Source organism: Plecotus auritus (genome assembly GCF_963455305.1).
Source record: "Plecotus auritus genome assembly, chromosome: 3".
Lineage (NCBI taxonomy): Eukaryota > Metazoa > Chordata > Mammalia > Chiroptera > Vespertilionidae > Plecotus > Plecotus auritus.
The window spans coordinates 66,343,285-66,365,840 of record NC_137772.1 but is presented as its reverse complement, the minus strand read 5'-3'; the positions used below and the strand labels follow the sequence as shown (position 1 = coordinate 66,365,840).

The 22,556-nt window shown below is 42.7% G+C and overlaps 1 protein-coding gene across 1 annotated transcript in view; it reads left to right on the top strand.

The window, feature by feature from the left end:
* Positions 1–22,556, top strand: part of PIBF1 (progesterone immunomodulatory binding factor 1) — a 231,915-nt gene that overhangs the window by 192,144 nt on the left and 17,215 nt on the right. The gene's annotated exons all lie outside the window — the stretch shown is intronic.

Sequence of the window (22,556 nt, the reverse complement as noted above, 5' to 3'; positions counted from 1 at the left end):
TTGTTTTTTTTATGTGTTAAGTCTTATTCCTGGAATGCCCCTTCTTCTTAACCCCTTATTGCCTTATTCATATCTGTCATTAAATTTCCACATTATTTAATAATTATTTATTTCTCTCACTAAATTGTAATTTTTTTTTTACTTTACCTCTGTCTTATTCATCCTGGTATGCCTAGAACCTAGTGCACAATATTTGTGTGAACTTTAAATTTTATAAAGTTTTTTCTTTCGTATGTTCCTCACCAAAAATCTTTTATAGTTAATATAATCCCCATTTTTTAAAAGGAGAAATGAGTTTTAGGTGGCTTGCTCAAAGCCAGTTAGTAACTATGAGATAACCCCAGTTTTTTAAGTCAGATTTATTGCGGAATAATATACATACAATAAAATTTACTCTTTTAAGCATACATTTCTATCATTTTTTACTAACTCCCACAGTTGTTGTGCAGCCATTATCACAACTGGTGTTTAAAATAATTTGATCGCCCCAGAAAGTTCCCTTATGCTCCTTTGTAGTTACCCTTTTCCCCAAATAGAATCCTAGTAACCACTGCTCTGTTTTAGTCATGTGTTCCTTTTCCTTACTGAGTAATATTCCAATGTGTGGATGTACCAAAGTTTTTAAATCATTCACCAGTTGATGGACATTTAAGGGCATCCTATCTAATAAAAGAGTAATATGCAAATTGACCGTCACTCCAACACACAAGATGGCTGCCCCCATGTGGACACAAGATGGCCGCCACAAGATGGCCAGCAAGGGAGGGCATTTGGGAGGGACCAGGCCTGCAAGGGAGGGCAGTTGGGGGCGATCAAGCCTGCAGGGGAGAGCAGTTAGGGGTGACCAGGCTGGCAGAGGAGGGAAGTTGGGGGTGACTGGGCCTGCAGGGAAGGGCAGTTGGGGGGGACCCAGGCCTGCAGGGGAGAGCAGTTGGGAGGCACCAGGCCTGCAGGGGAGGGCAGTTAGGGGTGACCAGGCCAGTAGGGGAGGGCAGTTAGGGGGGGCAATCAGCCTGGCAGGGAAGCAGGCTGATTAGGTATCAATCAGGCTGTCAGGGGAATGGTTAGAGGGTGATCAGGCTGGCAGGCAAAAGCGGTTAGGGGCAATCAAGCAGGCAGGCAGGCGAGCAGTTGGGAGCCAGCAGTCCTGGATTGTGAGAGAGATGTCCGACTGCCCGTTTAGGCCCGATCCTATCGGGCCTAAACGGGCAGTCGGACATTCCTCGAGGGGTCCCAGATTGGAGAGGGTGCAGGCTGGTCTCTGAGGGACATCCCCCTTGTGCATGAATTTCATGCACCAGGCCTCTAGTCTGTAAATAACGCTGTTGTAAACAATTGTGTGTGTGTTTGTGTAAAAATAAGTTTTTATTTCCCTTGGTAAATACCCAGGAGCAAAATTACAGGGTCATATGGAAACTGTATGTTTACCTTTATAAGGAAATGCCAAACTATTTTCCAAAGTGACTGTACCTTTTGCATTCCCACCAGCAGTGAATGGGAGTTCCAATTTCTCAGCATTCTCCCCAGCAGTTAGTATTGAGAAACCGAATTTTTTAAACCAATGTATTTTTTTCCACTGAGCTATCACTGCCTTGTTTTAGCCATGTTTTTACCATTTTGTTATCCTAATAGAGAAATGCTCAAAACAGATCTTTGGTGTATGAGTATCCAGAAGACATTTTTCCATTCTGGGAAAGATATATTAGATATTTGAGAAAAAATTATTGGAAGGATATTATTGAGAGAAATGAAGTTGTGAATATTACTGGAAGCACTTCAAAGGTGCATATCTTAGAAATTGTGTCAGGGAATTGGGGGATTGTCTCTATATTAGAAATGGCCTTGGAAGTGAGCTCTCTTAGAGGTATATTCTATTTAATGGGTAAAGAGATAAGAAGGTGTTCCTAGTCTGGCCAGTATGGCTCAGTGGTTGAGCATCAACCTATGAACCAGAAGGTCATGGTTCAATTCCAGGTCAGGACTCATGCCTGGGTTGCGGGCTCATTCCCAGTAGAGGGCATGCAGGAGGCAGTCGGTCAGTGATACTCTCTCTCCCTCTCCCTTCCTCTCTGATAGCAATAAAAATATATTATTTTTTAAAAAGGTGTCTCTGGACTAGATTTTAGAGATGACTTTTAGGTAGATAAGTAGATCTGAATACAGGTTACAGATTAGGAAAAGCTTCTTTGAAGATATTTATACTTTTTTCTGTCTCCAGCATACCAGGCCTTATCTACCGTCACTTATGTCCTAGAATTCTGCCTTCAAATAATTGTTTCTTCATTGTGGAAACCTGATTCATTCACTATGTGGATTTGCACAAATGTGTTTAAATTGAATATTTAAGAGATAATAACTATAGGTTTCATTCAGTCATACCAACTTTTTTTTTTCATAAAGTTTGCATAAGGAGTATGTTTTTCAGAATGGCAATTCTCATGTGATTTTTAGAGAATTAGGCTAGACTCTGAAGAATAGATGAGCAGCTTTAATTTATAAATTTTGTACATCACACTTGAAATCACATTATTCATGAGCCCAAACAAATACTAAAAGTTTTACTCACTGCCTGGGCTGACCACCAGCCCCTGAACAATGGATGAACAGATTTCTCCAACACAGTTTCACTGTGAAAGAGAGGCTAAGGGACGGCCCGGCTGAAGAAGCCAGGCAGCCTCGATTGCCTGTCTTGTTAGGCTTTTATTGGAATCTTTGTCTTTAGATACAATCAGTAGGGTGAGTAATCTTAGGAGGACACATGTGTTCACATTGTCCTCTAGGCAAGGGCATCCAGGGATTAAGCATAAGGATTCCAGTAAACACCAGGGGGTCTGCACGTACACAGACTTGTTTGGAAAGGTCAAGGAATAATCAGGGGCACCACCTTTGACACTCCCTTAAGACTCCCCTAAGTCAGAATTCTGATAAACAGGGCAAGCAGCCTTCCACACACTTCCCTTTTATCAGAATGTCCTCCTTACAACTTTTCAACCAAGTCTCCTATGCTCCTCAACAAGTCACAGGGTTGAAAATTGAGTAGGTATAGAACAAAATGTTTTAACATGAAAATTAAATAATAGCAAGATGAAACTACTCACATAAACTGCCTACTATGGCATGGAATCAGTGAAATTCACATGAACACATATCTAATTAATAATTGTCAGTTAATATTCATGCATTTAGTAATATCTTCACTTTGGCAATTATATTTTAATAATCCAACTTTATGACTTTTCTTAATGCCAGACATCTAAAGAAAAAGTAGCATTTTTTTTCTTTTCTTTTTTTAAAAAATATATTTTATTGATTTTTTACAGAGAGGAAGGGAGAGGGATAGAGAGTTAGAAACATCAATGAGAGAGAAACATCGATCAGCTGTTTCCTGCACACCCCCTACTGGGGATGTGCCCACAACCAAGGTCCATGCCCTTGACTGGAATCGAACCCAGGACCCTTCAGTCCACAGGCCGACGCTCTATCCACTGAGCCAAACGGGTCAGAGCACTTTTTTTCTTTATAAAGCAAATAAAAGTTTAAAAAAACAAGTCTGAGACAAGTTTTCAGTCTTTTTTTCTGAGAAACAGTTTAACTACCAGCATGCATAGTGTGTGCAGATGCAAAAAGCAAGTGCAAATTGCTTTTATGGAAACAGAACAGCCATTGACCCAGGGAAGTGCTTGACTATTCACTTGACCGTTTACTTGAAACAGAGCCTACAGGATTGATTTATTCATCGCATAGCTCTTGAGGGTCAAGTGCTCAGAATAGCCAGTAGGTTCAGTTGGATAAGAATAACTCCAATACCTTCACGTTGTATTTCCGGTAATTTTGTCTTGTCATTAAGTATTCTTCTAAGTCAGTGTTTGTTTCTGGACCTTATTACAGTCTTAAAAATTATTGAGTACCCCAAAGAGGTTTTGTTTATGTTATTCTTATTGATGTTAACCATTTAAATTAAAATGGAGAAATTTAAAATAAATAAATAAATTTTAAAAATAAAGAAGAACTCTGATAAATATAATGTTTGAAAGTGAAAAGCAGGGCTGAGACCAAAGTGAGGCAAGCAGGGCAAATAGGGCCCCAGAGAGAGAAGAAGTCCAGTCTCAGAGGTGTGCACAATGTAGAGTTGGCACCTGACAGCTTGCCTTACCTTACTCCAAGCATGTCAAACTCGAGGCCCATGAGCTGCATGCGGCCCACAACAAATAATTTTGTGACCGACCCAATATAACGGTATGTAGAAACATTTCAATAAAAATTTCTAACTTAATTTTTACAATATCCTGTTATGCATAATTATTAATAATGAACTACAACGTTCGCTCATGACTGATTACTATAATCGTGTTGCATTCATTTCCTTTACGTGCCTTATGCGCAGGCGCACCATTTCTCTCCACTAATACTACCGTAGCAGCAAATATTTTAGCACCGATTGCCACGTCATTAGTCTTGGACTGACTTGTTTGGTGTGTGCAACAGGAAATATTTCACTTTCAGAGAACAAGAAAAATAGGTTTATTTGCATTACGCTTATTAATTTGTGCAGTTATTCAGTCTCTGGTAAATTAATGTTCAAGAAAAAATATTAATTTTTAATTAAAATGTTCTATTATTTTGTGTTAACAACTAGAGGCCAAGTGCACGAAATTTGTGCACAGGGTGGAGGGGAGAGGGGGTGTCCCTCAGCCCAACCTGCACCCTTTCCAATTTGGGACACCCTCTCAAAATCCAGGACTGATGGCTCCCAACCGCTCGCCTGCCTGCCTGCCTGATTGCCCCTAACCGCTTCTGCCTGCTATCCTGATCACCCCCTAAACATTCCCCTGCCAGCCTGATCAATGCCTAACTGCTCCCCTGCCGGTCCATTGCCCCTAACTGCCCTCCCCAGCTGGCCTGGTCACCCGTAACCGCCCTACCCCACTGGCCTTGTCGCCCCCAAGTGCCCTCCCCTGCTGGCCTGGTCTCCCCTAACTTCCCTTGCCAGCCAGGTCACCCCTAACTGCCCTGCCCAGCAGGCCTGGTCGCCCCCAACTGCCCTCCCCAGCAGGCCTGGTCACCCCCAACTGCCCTCCCCTGCAGGACTGGTTCCCCCCAACTGCCCTCCCCTGCAGCCTGCTTGCCCCCAACTATCCTCTGCAGCCGGGTCACCCCTAACTGCCCTCCCCTGCTGGCCTAGTTGTCCCCAATTGCCCTCCCTCTCAGGCCTGTTTCCCCCCCCCCAACTGCCCTCCCCTGCAGGCCTGGTCCCCCCAACTGCCCTCCCTTGCAGGCCTTATCCCTCCCAACTGCCCTCCCCTGCAGGCCTGGTCCCTCCCAACTGCCCTCCCCTGCAGGCCTGGTGGCCCCCAACTGCTCTCCTCTGCTGGGCTGGTCATCCCCAACTGCCCTCCCCTGCTGGCCTGGTTGCCCCCAACAGCCCTCCCCTGAAGGCCTGGTCCCCCCCCCCCAACTGCTCTCCCCTGCAAGCCTGGTCGCCCCCAACTACCCTCCCCTGCAGGCCTTGTCGCCCCCATCTGCCCTCCCCTGAAGGCCTGGTCTCCCCTAACTTCCCTTGCCAGCCAGGTCACCCCTAACTGCCCTGCCCAGCAGGCCTGGTCGCCCCCAACTGCCCTCCCCAGCAGGCCTGGTCACCCCCAACTGCCCTCCCCTGCAGGACTGGTTCCCCCCAACTGCCCTCCCCTGCAGCCTGCTTGCCCCCAACTATCCTCTGCAGCCGGGTCACCCCTAACTGCCCTCCCCTGCTGGCCTAGTTGTCCCCAATTGCCCTCCCTCTCAGGCCTGTTTTCCCCCCCCCAACTGCCCTCCCCTGCAGGCCTGGTCCCCCCAACTGCCCTCCCTTGCAGGCCTTAACCCTCCCAACTGCCCTCCCCTGCAGGCCTGGTCCCTCCCAACTGCCCTCCCCTGCAGGCCTGGTGGCCCCCAACTGCTCTCCTCTGCTGGGCTGGTCACCCCTAACTGCCCTCCCCTGCAGGCCTGGTCGCCCGCCCCAACTGCTCTCCCCTTCTGGCCTGGTCACCCCTAACTGCCCTCCACTGCCAGCCTGGTCACCCCCAACTGCCATCCCCTGAAGAGCTGGTTGCCCCTAACTGTCCTCCCCTGCAGGCCTGGTCGCCCCCAACTGCCCTCCCCTGCTGGCCTGGTCACCTCTAACTGCCCTCCCCTGCCAGCCTAGTCGCTCCCAACAGCCCTCCCCTGTGGGCCTGGTCCCCCCCAACTGCCCTCCCCTGCTGGCCTGGTAACCCATAACTTCCCTTGCCAGCCTGGTTGCCCCTAACTGCCCTCCCTTGTAGCCTGGTTGCCCCCAACTGCCCTCCCCTGCAGGCCTGGTCATCCCCAACTGCCCTCCCCTGCTGGCCTGGTTGCCCCCAACAGCCCTCCCCTGAAGGCCTGGTCCCCCCCCCCCAACTGCTCTCCCCTGCAAGCCTGGTCGCCCCCAACTACCCTCCCCTGCAGGCCTGGTCGCCCCCATCTGCCCTCCCCTGAAGGCCTGGTCGCCCCCAATTGTCCTCCCCTGCAGGCCTTGTTGCCCCCTACTGCCCTCCCCTGCAGGCCTGGTCACCCCTAACTGCCCTCCCCTGCTGGCCTGGTTGCCCCCAGCTGCCCTCCCCTGCAGGCCTGGTCCCCCCAACTGCCCTCCCCTGCTGGCCTGATCACCCACAGCTGCCCTCCCCTGCTGGCCATCTTGTGTCCACATGGAGGCAGGGATCTTGTGTGTTGGAGTGGTGGTCAATTTGCATATTACCTCTTTATTATATAGGATTGCTCATTTATTTCAGCCATTTGTTTCAGCATGTCTCTATTGAAATAAACCTACGTTTCTATGAAAATTGAAGCTTCTGGTTTTTTTGCGGCCCACATAAACTTAAACCTTGTTTATTTGGCCCGTGTTAGCCTTTGAGTTTGACATGCTTGCCCTAGTCAAGATCCTGGGAAAATTATCTGAGTCATTTTTTTAATCAGCTAAATTTTCTCTGTTTAAATTAATGGTTCATAAAAAGACCAAATGAACATTTTAAAATTATTGTTCTCTTTTGCACTGGACAGCTCTAACTTTTTAACCAGTATCACTTAGTTCTTATAAGACTGTATGTGGTCATGTAATATGATCACCAGCTCATTCACATAGCTATTAAGTATGTGTTAAAAAAAGAATACTGGTGGGATAATTCTAGGTTGACAATATTAGGACATTTGGAACATGGCCACAGAGGGGTTTTATTTTCTTTATTAGTAGTGTTAGCTCAAAATTATTAGTTTCAAAGTAACTCCTCTAATGTTAGGTTCACTTGTGATCTAAAGATTTCTAAAAATGATAAAATTATCATTGGCCTCCAATTCTACAAATTATTTAGCATTTATTCCTTCAAAAAATGGTTGTGGGTATTTAGAATTATGATTAGCATATTAGGTGATCTTTGTTCTCAACTTTTCCTTAGAGAAAATGTATCTATATATATAAAAGCCTAAGCAACCATTCGACTGGTAGCTATGCCACGCACTGACCACCAGGGGGCAGATGCTCAACGCACAGGCATGGAAACATGGAACAGACTGATGAATCTCAGAGGGAAGGGGGAGGAAGAAGGGTGGGAAGAGATTAACCAAAGATCTTATATGCATACTAGAGTCTTGGTGCACAGATTCGTGCACTGGTAGGGTCTCTCAGCCTGGCCTGCGGGGATCAGGCCAAAACCCACAATCCAACATCCCCTGAGGGGTCCCAGATTGCAAGAGGGCACAGGCCAGGCCAAGAGACCCCACTGGTGCACGAATCCGTGCACCAGGCCTCTAGTTAATAACAAAATATATTAAAACTAGAAGCCCGATGCACAAAGATTCATGCTATAATGGGCTTTCCTTTCCCTGGCTGCCGGCACCGCCTTTCCACTCCGGCCCAGGCTCTTTCTGCTCAGACCCCGGAGCCGCCTCTTTCTGCTCCAGGAGCCACCTCTTTCCACTCCAGCCCCACCTTCCCACACTGCCCAGAGGCCCTGAGAGACCGGGGATGGGGCAGAATGCCTGCGTCCCACCCCGTCACTCGGCACCTGTGTATGCAAATTAACATCCATCTTTGTTGGGTTAATTTGCATATCACTCCTGATTGGCTGGTGGCATAGAGGAGGTACTGTCAGTTTACATGTTTGTCTATTATTAGGTAAGATGGGAAGAGAATGGTCCCAGCCAATTTGGCTCAGTGGATAGATCATCAGCCTGCAGACTGAAGGGTCCTGGGTTCAATTCCAGTCAAGGGCACGAACCTAGGTTGCAGGCTCCTCCCCAGCCTAGGACCCAGTGGGGACTTGTGCAGAAGGCAGCCAATCAATGTGTTTTTCTCACATCGGTATTTCTCTCTGTCTTTCCCACTTTCTTCCACTCTCTCTAAAAATCAATGGAAAAATATCCTCGGGTGAGGATTAAAAAATAATAATAAAATGGGAAGAAAATGGAGAAAAATAGCATTTTTTAGGTTGTCTTTTCAGACGACAAAGCTCAACTGGGATAGGTAAATATATTAGTTTAAAGGATCTGCACAGCAAATACTAAAAGATGTGATCATTAATTGATTTGAGATCTCCTACCTCAGTGGTCGGCAAACTCATTAGTCAACAGAGCCAAATATCAACAGTACAACGATTGAAATTTCTTTTGAGAGCCAAATTTTTTAAACTTAAACTTATTCTAATGCCACTTCTTCAAAATAGACTCCCCCAGACCGTGGTATTTTGTGGAAGAACCACACTCAAGGGGCCAAAGAGCCGCATGTGGTTCGCGAGCCGCAGTTTGCCGACCACTGTACCTGTTTACATCTCTCCATGTTAAATGTTCTAAGTTTTGTCCCTGAATTCAGTGAAACCTTCATAAAGCAGAGGGGAAGGAGGCAAAATATCTCTCCTGACAAAATTCCTCCCATTAAGGTACAAGTTTATGTCATGCCCTCTGCCTTTAAAAGTTCAAAACAAGATCTGGTGTCATCTCTCTTAGTTTTGTGAAACTAAGTCAGTCTCCTAAGCACTTCTATTTATGTTACATAATTTAGTCTTAACCACAGCCCACTGAGATAAATATCGTCTCCACTTTTACTGATGAAACTGAAGCTGGGAAGAGTTAAGTGACTCAACCACCATACTTACAGTCAAAACCAGGAGAAACACTTTTTTTTTTTTTACCTGAAACAAAAGCTTGTGTTCTTTCTTCTTAGTCCCATTTAGACAAAAATCTCATGATAAACAGCTTGCTCTAGTTCCAGGAAAATTTTTGCCTGAGTAGATGAAGTTATATCCTTTTTCTTTTTCCTTTTTGTCAGAAAATGAAAACCATGTAATTTTATGTATTTCCTTATTACTTAGTTGCCAGAAAACTCAGAGTTGAATTTCTTATTCAGGTGTTATAATCTCTTTTTTTTTTTCCTCTTTTACTTTTGATACCTCAGAATAACTTTTTCTGTGTTATTCAAGTGGGTCATAATTTTCTTTATCCTTAAATGTCTTCACTTATACTAAGACCTCTTAGGAGTAAAAGTATAAAATATTAAAAATATAAAACTTAAATAATTGGGTTAAAAGGATGGATGGCAGGCATGTCAGGAAGAGAGCAGAGTCAGGGAAACCCAGAAAGACCCATTCAGAAGGGATGGAGTTAGAGGTCAAAGATGAAAAAGAAAGTGCGATTTGGACTTAACAAGACGCTGAAGCAGTTTCAGTGGAGCTAAAAGACAGATTGCAATGAATTGATGAATGAATAAAAATTGAAAAGACGTCATAGGAAAAATAGATAACCTTTAAGGTATTTGAATAAGAGAATATAGGATGATCGGGAGGGTGCATTAGACCAAAGCTTTTTTCTCTCAACGTTGGAGAGTATCCAGTTGAAATGGTGATAGGAAGAAACCAAACAGAGAGAGACACTGAAAGTACAAAAGAGAGAGAATAATCAGTTGAGCAAAAGTGTGGGGAAAGGGAGAAATCCAGAGCAAAACAATGGGATTTAACTTTAGATACGAGGGACACCTTTTCCATTTTGAAAAGGAGAAATAAAGATTAAGTTAAGATACAAGTAAGTTTGTGATTTGGTGGTAAGAATTTAGGGAGTCCCATCCAATGGCTGTTTTTCTAATGGCAAGAGATGATAGGATCAAAGTTTTGAGGAAAATTGTCCAAGAATGCTTGTTAAACTAATTGTGGTCCTTTCCAGTCTTCAATAATAAGTGCACTAGAAACTGTCAAGTAGCCCTGACCGGTTTGGTTCAGTGGATAGAGTGTCGGCCTGCAGACTGAGGGATCCCAGGTTCGATTCCAGTCGAGGGCATGTACCTGGGTTGCGGGCACATCCCCAGTGGGGAGTGTGCGGGAGGGTTAGCTGAATCAATGCTTCTCTCCCATCAATGTTTCTAACTCTTTATCCCTCTCACTCTCCCTTCCTCTCTGTAAAAAATCAATAAAATATATATATTGAAACTATCAAGTAGAATAGTCAAACAAAGCTTTAGAAACTAGCCTTTAATATATCCTTATCACTTCCCCTCAAAAATTAAAATTCACTCTGATAACTGATATTTTAACTGACAAAGTATAGAAGCTCTTCTACACCAAAGAACAATTTTAGAGAACTATCTGAAAGCAGTAATAGGAAGTCATATCAGAAAAGTTTACCTAGAATACAGCTGTTCCTAAAACCCTGGACATGGTAGTTGTAGCCATAGCAACCTGGGTATCAAGCCTCTAAGGAATAATATATATTTGTGGAATATAAGAAGTTTCTAGCCCAGCTGGTGTGGCCTGGTGGTTGAATGTCAACCTATGAACCAGGAAGTCATGGTTTGATTCCCTGTCAGGGCACATTCCCAGGTTGTGGGCTCGATCCTCAGTAAGGGTTGTGCAAGAGGCAGCTGATCAATGATTCTCATCAGTGATATTTCTCTCTCTCCCTCTCCCTTTCTTTCTGAAATCAATAAAAATATATTTTTAAAAATAAATATAAAAGATGTTTCTAAGTCCTGGGACTCTTCTACCCTTTCATTCAGTACTCCTTCCAGTAACATCTCTCAGGGTCCACACAGGCATAATAACCAACCACTGCTTGCTAAATGCCTAGAATGGGCAAGACCCCACAATTGCCTGAATGTTGGACTAACTTCCATTATCCCAGATGACTTGCCTCTTACTGCAGTGTGTGTCCCTTAACAAAAAGAAAATAAACCCTGCAGTTAGCCAGGTTTCTTAAAAGTGAAGTCACAGTATAATTATCATTCTTTTATGGTATGTTTATGTTCCAGCATTCTAACTGACATGTTCTTTGTGATTTCTCGGAAAGTTTCAAGAACATTTCAGCATCACAAGTGTCCTTAGGCAATGTACTTCATAAATGGTTCAAACAAATTACATTTTTCCACATGTGTGTCATTCTTTTTGGTTCATACTTAACAGTTCTGAGATTTTCTTAAGAATACCTTTTTGCATGTTTTTCTCATACACCTATGTAGTTAAATTTTATAGTCAGCATGACTAGGGGGGAAAAAAATACTCCACTAAGTGGGTAAGTTAATTTTTTTAAAATGAGGATGTAATTATTTTCAGATTCATACATTTCTCATCATAATGGTGCTCTTTAAATTAAAATTTATTTCTAATTGAAAATAAATGAGTATTTAAAAGAAAGACAGCTACTGTAGTGAAACCCAGAGCGCACATACAGCATAAGTCATATTTTCCTGATAGTGTTTTAGAATGCTTTTTTTTTTTTTCATCCAAGGGTGTATGTATTCAGGTCTGAGGAAAGTAAGGGAGAAAACCATTGCAGAAAATACTCTAGCAAATGTTGACTTTATATATCCTATCGAATAAAAGAGTAATATGCAAATTAACCATCACTCCGCTGCACCTACAAGCCACACCCACCAGCCAATCAGGAGCGAGTATGCAAATTAACCCAACCAAGATAGCTGTGGCCACGGAGAGAGCAGGAGGCTTGGGTATCTCCGGCAATGGAGGAAGCCAAGCTTTCCACACACCCTGGCAGGCCCAGGCCTCCACTCAAGGCTACAAAGTTTCAATTATAGAAGATAAATAAATTCCAACAAAAATGGCGGCAGCCACGGAGCTGGAGAGAGCAGGAGGCTTGAGTTGCCCCCGGCGATGGAGGAAGCCAAGCTTCCCCAGCCCTGGCCTGCCTTGGCCTCCACTTAAGGCTACAAAGTTTCAATTATAGAAGATAAATAAATCCCAGATCCCAGGGCCTCCTCTTGGGTCACTGGGGGGCGTGGCCAGCCTGCAAACCACCACAGGCCCCTCGCCCAGGCTGCCCATGCCCCAAGGGAGCCCCCACCCTGATCCGGGACACCCTTTAGAGCAAACCAGCCGGCCCCCACCCGTGCACCAGGTCTCTATCCTATCTAATAAAAGAGTAATATGCAAATTGACCATCACTCCAACACACAAGATGGCTGCCCCTATGTGGTCAAAGATCCTGCACCCATGTGGACACAAGATGGCTGCCACAAGATGGCCAGCAGGGGAGGGCAGTTAGGGGTGACCAGGCCAGCAGAGGAGGGAAGTTGGGGGCAACTGGGCCTGCAGGGAAGGGCAGTTGTGGGGGACCCAGGCCTGCAGGGGAGAGCAGTTGGGGGGTAGGGAACAGGCCTGCAAGGGAGGGCAGTTAGGGGTGACCAGGCCTGCAGGGGAGAGCAGTTGGAGGGAACAGGCCTTCAGGGGAGGGCAGTTGAGGGTGACCAGGCCTACAGGGGAGGGCAGTTAAGGGTGACCAGGCCTGCAGGGAGGGCAGTTAGGGGCAATCAGGCTGGCAGGGGAGCAGTTATGCATCAATCAGGCTGGCAGGGGAGTGGTTAGGGGGTGATGAGACTGGCAGGCAGAAGCGGTTAGGGGCAATCAGGAAGGCAGGCAGGCGAGCGGTTGGGAGCCAGCAGTCCTGGATTGTGAGAGGGATGTCCGACTGCCCATTTAGGCCTGATCCCGGTAGGATCGGGCCTAAATGGGCAGTCGGACATCCCTCGAGGGGTCCCATATTGGAGAGGGTGCAGGCTGGGCTGAGGGACACACACCCCCGTGCACGAATTTTATGCACCGGGCCTCTAGTACTTTAAATAAGACAGAACCAAACCTATTATATAACTTCTTTCTACCAAAATGTTGAAAACACTTTTAGATCAGTATGTTATGCTACCATACACACTTAAGGATCAGTTATAGATTGTTTTCAATCATATATGTCTGGGAATAAGCAATCAGACAGAGAAAGGAAAAGTTTTACGTTATCCTTCATAATGAGAGAGGTGACCCTTGGCTTATGCCTTCTAGAAGTCTCGAGGGCATTAAGCTTTTCCCCAACATAGGTATTGTTCAGTTCATAATAAGAATATTTAATATTTATATATTGTTATAGTTCTTTTTATATTCATTTATTTCAAACCTCACAAGAGCCTTATGATAGTCCTATACTCATTTCACAGAAGCAGCAACTGAATCTCAGTTGTCCATTCTTTGGAATGTTAATTCCTCAATTTTTTAAAAATATATTTTTATTGATTTCAGAGAGGAAAGGAGAGGGAGAGAGAGATAGAAACATTAATGATGAGAGAGAATTATTGATCGGCTGCCTCCTACATGCCCCACACTGGGGATCAAGCCTGCAACCCAGGCATGTGCCCTGACCAGGAATCGAACCATGACCTCTTGGTTCATAGGTCAACGCTCAACCACTGAGCCATTCCAGCCGGGCATAACTACTCAATTTTGAGTTGCAAAAAAAACCTCTTGAATTTCTTTTAGATTGTACTCTGTGGACCTCTATGTTTGTATGGACTTGTACAGAGAACTTAGTAGAACTAGGTCACATTATTTTGAGTTTCATAAGTATCTTGGCTCTTCTTTAATCTTTTCATCATCTTCTTTACAAATATCTTTGTTGTATACTGTAAGTAACTCTCTGTGTTGTGTGAAGCAATATAATGTCTCATCATAAAAATATTTTATCTGTGTATATATGCCCTTTTAACTTCTTTCACATCTATTACGTATTGTATAGACCTGTCATTTTCTTTTCTTTTTTGAAAAGAATGAAATGTGTATTTTTCCCACTACATTTTAGAAGTTTAATATGTTTTCTTTTACAAAGTTAAATACACTTCTCTTTTTTTTTTTTTATCAGTTACGAGCAAGTAAATGACCTCTTGCTATCATTTCTAACCCTGTGTTTTTATGACTCTTAGTATAGTAGCAGTTTATAACAAACCAAACAATTCTAGGACATAAGGAGACACAAAACAAACTGCAGAGCTATAAAATGAGTCTCTGGAACTTGTGGTGGCCAGGAGAGAATATTGACAATGATATGAGATAATTATGGCCATTATTCTGTTGGGTACCATATTGGCATGTTTTGCTATAAACTTAACAAGGTACTAATCACATATCAAGGAGTTGTCACTGAGAGAAGACTGGGGAATAACGTGGAGAAAGTATAGGCCCTGGAGTGAGTCACACTCTGGAATCCTGTGCTCAAAACAGAGGATAGAGTTTAAAACCTACCAGATTATACTGAAATAGTGAAGGCCAGAAAATAGAGAGCAATTAGATGAATTCTGTTACAGAAGGGAAAGCCAGGCACTAAAAGGACATGAATACCAGCAGACAAAGCAGTCAGAAGTCTAAGGCACTGTTCAGTAAGCAGGTGATCTAAAGGGTCCACACAAACCAATCAGAACAGAATCAAGGTGCCCACACTTCTGTTTTAATCTGCAATGGCAGTAGATTTCAACTCAGGGGCCTACTTCAGCATGTTAATACTAGCTTCCTCTACCTGGGTCACTGTTGAGAATGACCTTAAGATAATATCCAAGTTCAGGGAAGAATGTCTCAGGTGATTAATTAAGTCTCCTAAGCCATGACAGCATAATTATTTCTCATTTGTTTAAACACTTGAGCTCTCGCTAAGCTTTCAGTCATAGGGTATGTCTCCAAAAATGTTGATGTCATCGGAAATGTTTCAGACTAAGGAGTAGATTGGCCTTATTCCACTTTGCTCTACCCAAGACTTCTTTCTTTATTCTGTTCTAGGCCCAAATTTTTTATCACTAGCAGGTAATCTGAGGAAAAACAATTAAGATGATGAAAGAATTCTTTTCAGTCACAAGAGAGATGAATGAACTGGGGGTGTTGAGAGAAGACTTAGATATAAGAAATTCAAAATAAGCATATGAACGAGGCAATAATAGACTTGGTATCCACGTCTCCAAAGGTTGGAATTACAACCTAATGGTAGGCTGGCACCATTTTGGGGCTCAGCCATCTGGTTTTCCAGATGACCTAATAAATGTATAATTCTTTAGCACACCCCCCCCAAAAAAAAAGCCAGCTAATGTTAAACATTATAAGACCTGTTTTGTTTGTTTTATTTTGCTCCGTTTTGTTATTATTGTCACTGTTGTTATATTGCCTTGTTTTTTATAGATGCTAGGTTAAATAACTTGAAGATCCCTTTTAAACCTGAAATTGTGTACATCAAAAGCCTTGATAGAAGGTATCTGCGTTGTGTAAATAACAGATCTGAACCCACAGAGACCTGCATTTGAATCCTAGTTTCACCTAAGCTAATGAACTTGGATAAATTTCTAAAAATCTTCTAAACCTTAGTTTTCTCATCTTCAAACTTGAGTTAATATCTACCTCCTGGGTATTTAGGAGAGTTTTAAGTTATTATGTAAAATACTTACCTCAAAGCCTGGAACATAGTAGGTACTCAGTGAATGTTCATTCTTATCCTTTCTATTCCTCTCTCCACACCTAAAAACTTTATATCCTCCCCTTGAGGCAAAGAGACATCCTAGGATGAGGTTAGCCTACAAATGGGAGCAGGTATTTAGATGGAAAGACTGAGGGACTGTGGAAAGCAGTGTACAGTTGTAGGTACTCAACCTATTCTCTAACAGTTTTGCCATGCAAAATCTATTTTGTCTAGTATTTAGAGTATAGTGCATTGGCATTCAAAGTATAATTTTAATTTCATCAAAAATCATACATTAAACACTGTGCTGAAATTTGCTTTGATAATATAAAATTCTTATTGAGTACTCTATAGGATAGATGATTGAATTAAATTTACATTTTCTTTTAAACTGTGCACTGTGTTAGATATGATAATGCTATCTTCATATTATTTTAAATCTTTATCTCTTAAAAATCTCTACCAAAGTGTTTATAAGTGAAGTGATCTGAGGTCTGAAATCTGCTTTAAAATATTTTCCAAAATACTGGTAAGGAAACAGATTAAACAATGTTGACAAAACAATCTGGCAATTCCTCAAACAGTTAAATATGGAGTTGCCATGTGACCCAGCAATTCCACTCTGAAGTGTACACCCAAGAGAAATGACAACATCCACACAAAAATTTGTGCACGAATGTTTAAAGCAGCATTATTCACAGTAGCCAAAGGGTAGATATAACCCAAATATCCATCATTTGATGAATGGAAAACAAAATGTGTGATAGCCATACAGTAGAATGGTACTCAACCATAAAAACGGAATGAAATACTGATATATGTTACAACATAGATGAACTTTGGGAAAATATTATGCAAAGTGAACAAAGCCAGTCACAAAAGACAACATATTATATGATTCCATTCATATGAGGTGACTACAACAGGGAAGTCTACAGAGACAGAAAGTAGATTAGTGGTTACTTAGGGCATGGAAGTTGGGGGCAAGGTGGAATAGAGGAGTGATAGCTAAAGGAATCAGGATTTTTTTTTTAATAAATCTTTATTGTTCAGATTATTACAGGTGTTCCTCTTTTTTTTTCCCCCCATAGCTCCCCTCCACCTGATTCCCCACCCCACCCCATGCCCTTACCCCCCGCCACTGTCTTCATCCATAGGTGTAAGATTTTTGTCCAATCTCTTCCCGCACTCCTCACACCCCCTCCCCCCTGAGAATTGTCAGTCCACTCCCTTTCTATGTCCCTGATTCTATTATATTCACCAGTCCATTCTGTTCTTCAGATTTTTTATTCACTTGATTTTTAGATTCACTTGTTGGTAGGTATGTATTTGATGTCGTTTTATTATTCATAATTTTTATCTTTACCTTTTTCTTCTTCCTCTTCTTAAAGAATACCCTTCAGCATTTCATGTAATCCTGGTTTGGTGGTGATGAACTCCTTTAGTTTTTTCTTGTCTGTGAAGCTCTTTATCTGACCTTCAACTCTGAATGATAGCTTTGCTGGGTAGAGTAATCTTGGTTGTAGGTTCTTGCTGTTCATCACTTTGAATATTTCTTGCCACTCCCTTCTGGCCTGCTTAGTTTCTGCCGAGAAATCAGCTGACAGTCATATGGGTGCTCCCTTGTAGGTAACTAACCATTTTTCTCTTGCTGCTTTCAAGATTCTCTCTTTGTCTTTTGCCCTTGGCATTTTAATTATGATGTGTCTTGGTGTGGTCCTCTTTGGATTCCTCTTATATGGGGTTCTGTGAGCTTCCTGAATTTGTAAGTCTATTTCTTTCACCAGGTAGGGAAAGTTTTCTGTCATTATTTCTTCTAATAGGTTTTCAATATTTTGCTCTCTCTCTTCTTCTGGCACCCCAAAAATTCGGATGTTGGCATGCGTAAAGTTGTCCCAGAGGCTCCTTACACTATCTTCGTATTTTTGGATTCTTTTTTCTTTTTGTTTTTCTGGTTGGGTGTTTTTTGTTTCCTCATATTTCAGACCTTTGGTTTGATTCTTGGGGTACATTGATCTACAGTTGTGTTTCTGTATATTCTTTATTTCAGACAGTGTATGCTTAATTTCTGACTGGTCCTTTTTCATTTTTTTGGCATTCTCATTAAGATCCTTAAAGGTCTCACTAAGTTCCTCAGCAGTTTTTAGAAGATTCTTGAGTAACCTTATAAATGTGGTTCTGAACTCTATGTCGTCCAGTAGTTTGCTTTCCTCCATTTCTTTCATTCATGACATGTTTCTTTGTCTCCTCATTTTGCTGCTTCCCTGTGTTGATGGAGTGGCTTTGTGTGGTAGGTGACCTATAGGGGCCAGTAGCTCAGCCTCCCCAATCACCTGAGGTGGACGCTCTTGGTACACCGCTTTGTCGGCTGAGTGCAAAGTCTTGGTGTAGTTAAGTCTTGATTGCTGTTGGTACACTGGGAGGAATTGACCTACAGGCCAATTGGCTGTGAGGACCCACTGTGTCTATAATGGAAGAACTGCTGCGCTGGAGACACGCTTATGGTGGGGCTTTGGTGCTCACTGAGTCTGCCTCTTGAATGTGTCACTTATGGATGTGAGGAGTTGAAATCTGATGTCTCACACTGACCACTAGGTACACTGGCTTCTGGATCTCCAATGGGGTGTAGGTCAGCTACTCTCTGAGGCCACCCAGCAGGCACTACAGCGAGAACTACAGTTTTCTCCTCTTTGCTTGGGGTTTGGAGGTTTTGGAGCTGTCTGACCTGGGCTGCAAGTTTGCTAGGTTAAGCTGCGATAGGGCAGGTCATTCATATGCTAAAGCCGCTGCTTGGAGCTTGGGTGGGTTTGTAGATTGTGTGGGGCGGGGTCTCAGGGCGTGACTAGGCTAAGGCGTGGCAAACAGCAATGGCTGCCAGTTAGCCGGCTCTGCATCTCCGACCGTGTCCCCGCATCTTGTGCCCCAGCACAGTGAACAATTATTCCTGCGCGCAGTCCTGCAAGCAAGCCACCCTCACTTTCCGACCCCACGGCAGACAGTCCAGCTTCTCCCCGTAGGAGTTTGGGTCCCCTGCGCCTCCCCAGAAACTGGAGTTTGGAGTAATTGGGAGCTTGTCTCCCTTCGGGTTGAAAAAAGCAGCACTCCCAGACGCCTGTCGCCAGCCCAATTCGTGCGCCTCCGTACCTCAGCTTTTCAGCACTTGTGCACCTCTCAATGCTGTTTGCTCTTTCCTTCTAGTTGTAGAACTTCCACTCAGCCAGCTTTCCTGTGGTTCTGGGTGATAGACGTTTTGTCTTTTAGTTGTAGTTTTGAAATTGTTGTGTGAGGCAGCAGTTTAGGTGTTTACCTACGCCGCCATCTTGGATCCTCCCGGAGTCAGGATTTTTTTTGAGGAGATAAAATATTTAAAAATTGACTACAGTAGTGATTGCACATTACTAAAAACCATGGATTGATATACTTTAAATGGATGGCTGTATGGTATGTTAATTATATCTCAATAAAGCTGTTTAAAAAAAATTAGAAAAATGTTGATAATTGTCAAAGTTGAACAACAGAACTAAAGGGTCAACGTGCTAGGCTCTCCTTTTTTATTCTTTAAAAATGTTCATGCCCTAACCGGTTTGGCTCAGTGGATAGAGCGTCGGCCTGCGGACTGAAGGGTCCCAGGTTCGATTCCAATCAAGGGCATGTACCTTGGTTGCAGGCACATCCCCAGTGGGGGGTGTGCAGGAGGCAGCTGATTGATGTTTCTCTCTCATCGATGTTTCTAACTCTCTGTCCCTCTCCCTTCCTCTCTGTAAAAAATCAATAAAATATATTTTAAAAAATAAAATAAATAAATAAATAAATAAATAAATAAATAAAAATGTTCATAATAAAATGTTTATCAAATACCCTTTTAAGTGAAGTTTAAATGTTGTATGTATTGTTTTAAATATGGCTCAATGGTTGAGCATTCCTCGACCTATGAACCAGGAGGTCACATTCAATTCCCAGTCAGGGTACATGCCCAGGTTGTGGGCTTGATCCCCAGTGTGGGGCATGCCGGAGGCAGCCCATCAATGATTCACTCTCATCATTGATGTTTCTATTTCTCTCTCCCTCTCCCTTCCTCTCTGAAATCAATAAAAATATATTTTTTAAAAAATAAAAATAATTAAATATGGTAAGTTTTCACCTCGTGTTGCCTCAAGTAGAAGTGCTACACAGAATTACCTGACTTGTTAGTCATGAAACTTTGGTATTGCTATATAAAAGCACTTACATTTAACCTGCAGTGGAGCACATAGTTTGCATTATACTTGTCAGAGCTATTTTCATCAAGAAATGCCATCTATGTGTCCCCTTGCCAACATCTTTGCAGAGTTTACAACTTTCAGCAATTTATTGGCATGAACTATGCAATACTGTTAAGCAGCTGCTCTGCAGTTGAGCTGTTTTAATAAGCACCACTCTATGCAAATAGTTTATATAAATGGCCAAGCTATGTGCTTTTGGATTCAAGACAGCAATATATCTCTTTCATGGAGATTATTTGTACAATAACAATCATCATCATCATTATCATAATCTGGACGTTTCATAAGAAAGTTCTTGTAATAAATAATTACTCCTCAACTTCTTCAATTTTGAAGAGTAATTATTTTACTACAGTGTGTTTCTTATTGTTTTGTTTTAGTTTTAGCCTAAGTTTCAATTATATGATTAAAAGTAAGTCTACATTTATTAATTTTAATGAGTGGTTCATTAATTATTGAAGTTACTGTAATTTTCCTCTGTATTTATATGCTAGAATTATAACACATATACTATTAGCTTTTTCAAAATGAGTATAAAAGCATGTCAGAATTAATGAATATTATTATTTGTTTTTTAAATCAAACATTTAGTAGACCATTTGTGCTTAAACTATTCATATGCATGAGAAGCTTAAAAAATAAAACACCTCTGTACATGATGATGAAAAGGAAGTAATAAATTTTTTTGAATTTTCACTGTTATTTAAGTTACTAAGGGCCCATTGCACGAATGCGTGCACCTTGAAAGGAACTGTGGGCCATGAGGCTGCAGTGGGCATAGGGATGAGTCATGGCCTATCCTCCATGCCGCTGCCCAGCCCCTCCCGCCTGGCCCCCAGTCCCTTGTCTGTTGGCAGCCCCACTCCCGCCGCCACCGCTCCCACACGCTGATGGCACCAGCCCCTCTCACACTCACTGGCGCAGAGCGATTGGGGCTGGTGCCAGCAGTGGGTGCAAATGGGGCCGTCGCCGGTACCCAGTGCAAGAGGTGGCTGCTGGCCCCAGTCGCCCCTCAGGAGCAGGGGGAGATGGAGAAGCCCTCGGGCGATTTGGGTCCGGCAGCCACTGCTCGCACCCACTGACGGCACCAAGCAATCAGGGCCGGCACCAGGTGCCAGCATCAGGTGCGAGTGGGGCCAGCACCAGCAGCAGGTGTGAGCACATGGGAGCAAAGAATTTTCAGTAACCACCAGAGGCTTGCCCCATGACAGTGACCAGCACCCCACCTTGGTCTGGCACTCCCGCTCACCTGCTCCACTACCCCGCCATGGCCGATGCCTGCCATGTTCCACACTCTGCGCCTGCTGCCAATGCCTGCCATGTTCCGAACACACCCGGGTGGTCAGCGCACGTCATAGCAACCTGTTGTTTGGTTATTCCACCTTTTGGTCTATTTGCATATTAGGTTTTATACATAGATATTTCTAAAGCCAGACTCTCCTTTGCAGCTGGCAGAGTCTCTCAGGTCTAATTGGCAATCAGAACATAGCATAACATTATTGGTCTTCCAGGTTTTATTGATTTCAGTTATGTGTGTTACATCAGACAGACCTGTATAGGCATCTTATTTCTTTAAAGAGCTGCTTCACATATAAGTGTCTATAATAGCCCAGCTTTTTAGAGTATAGTTTGAATAAATATTATCTATTTTCTGAGTTATCCTAAAAGTTTTAAACAGAATGACCTCATAGTTTTAAAAAAGATTATTATTTACCTAAAATGTGCTAGCAGCATTTTAGCCAGCCATAAAGCAATATACTTCTCAATAATCTTAATTTTGACATTTGAATAAGTAATGGGAACTTTCTATTTCAGGGGCAAGTGTCCCATCAATCAGAATTAGTACCTTAAAAAAAAAAGGCAGCTCTTCAATGGAATTGATAGTGATATAAAATATTTGATATAAGCAGTACTTTTATAAAATAAGATTTTCTGAAAATTATTTCCTGTAATTTTTTAAAATAAAAGGGCAATTATGGTATAAAAAAATAATTAATGAATATTATTGTAAATCAGACTGTGTTATAGAATAGTATTTAAAGGTGTCTAACAAGTGATAAAAAGAAAAAGGAGGCTTGGGCATGGTGCTTTTTCAGTATCTGAATTTTATAATGAACAAATAATGCTTTATAATTTAAAAAAACACACAGGAATTTTAAAATGTATTTGGAGAAATGGCTTCAAAGTTGGTGAGTGATTTGCTGGGGATAGGCTAGAACTGTCCAAATGAAGAGGCTCCAGATTAAGACATTCCACATTTTTCCTTTTGGAGAAGAGAACCTATATTCTGCCTGAGGACCCTAGAGTAAAGTCTGCTAGACAGATTTGCTTGTCCACATGTACAGAAATTGTACTCTTTCATTCAGATGAATGGCCCATAACAGCAGAAAGAAAACATTTAATCTGCTCATTCGTTCATAAGTTGGAAGACACAACCAAAGACCATCAGAAAATGCAAGAAAATTAATAGCACAAAAGAAAAAAATCAGAATATGCAGAGAAACTGAACCTCTTCCCCAAAGGAAACAAAAGAAAATTCTGGAGCAGGAAAGA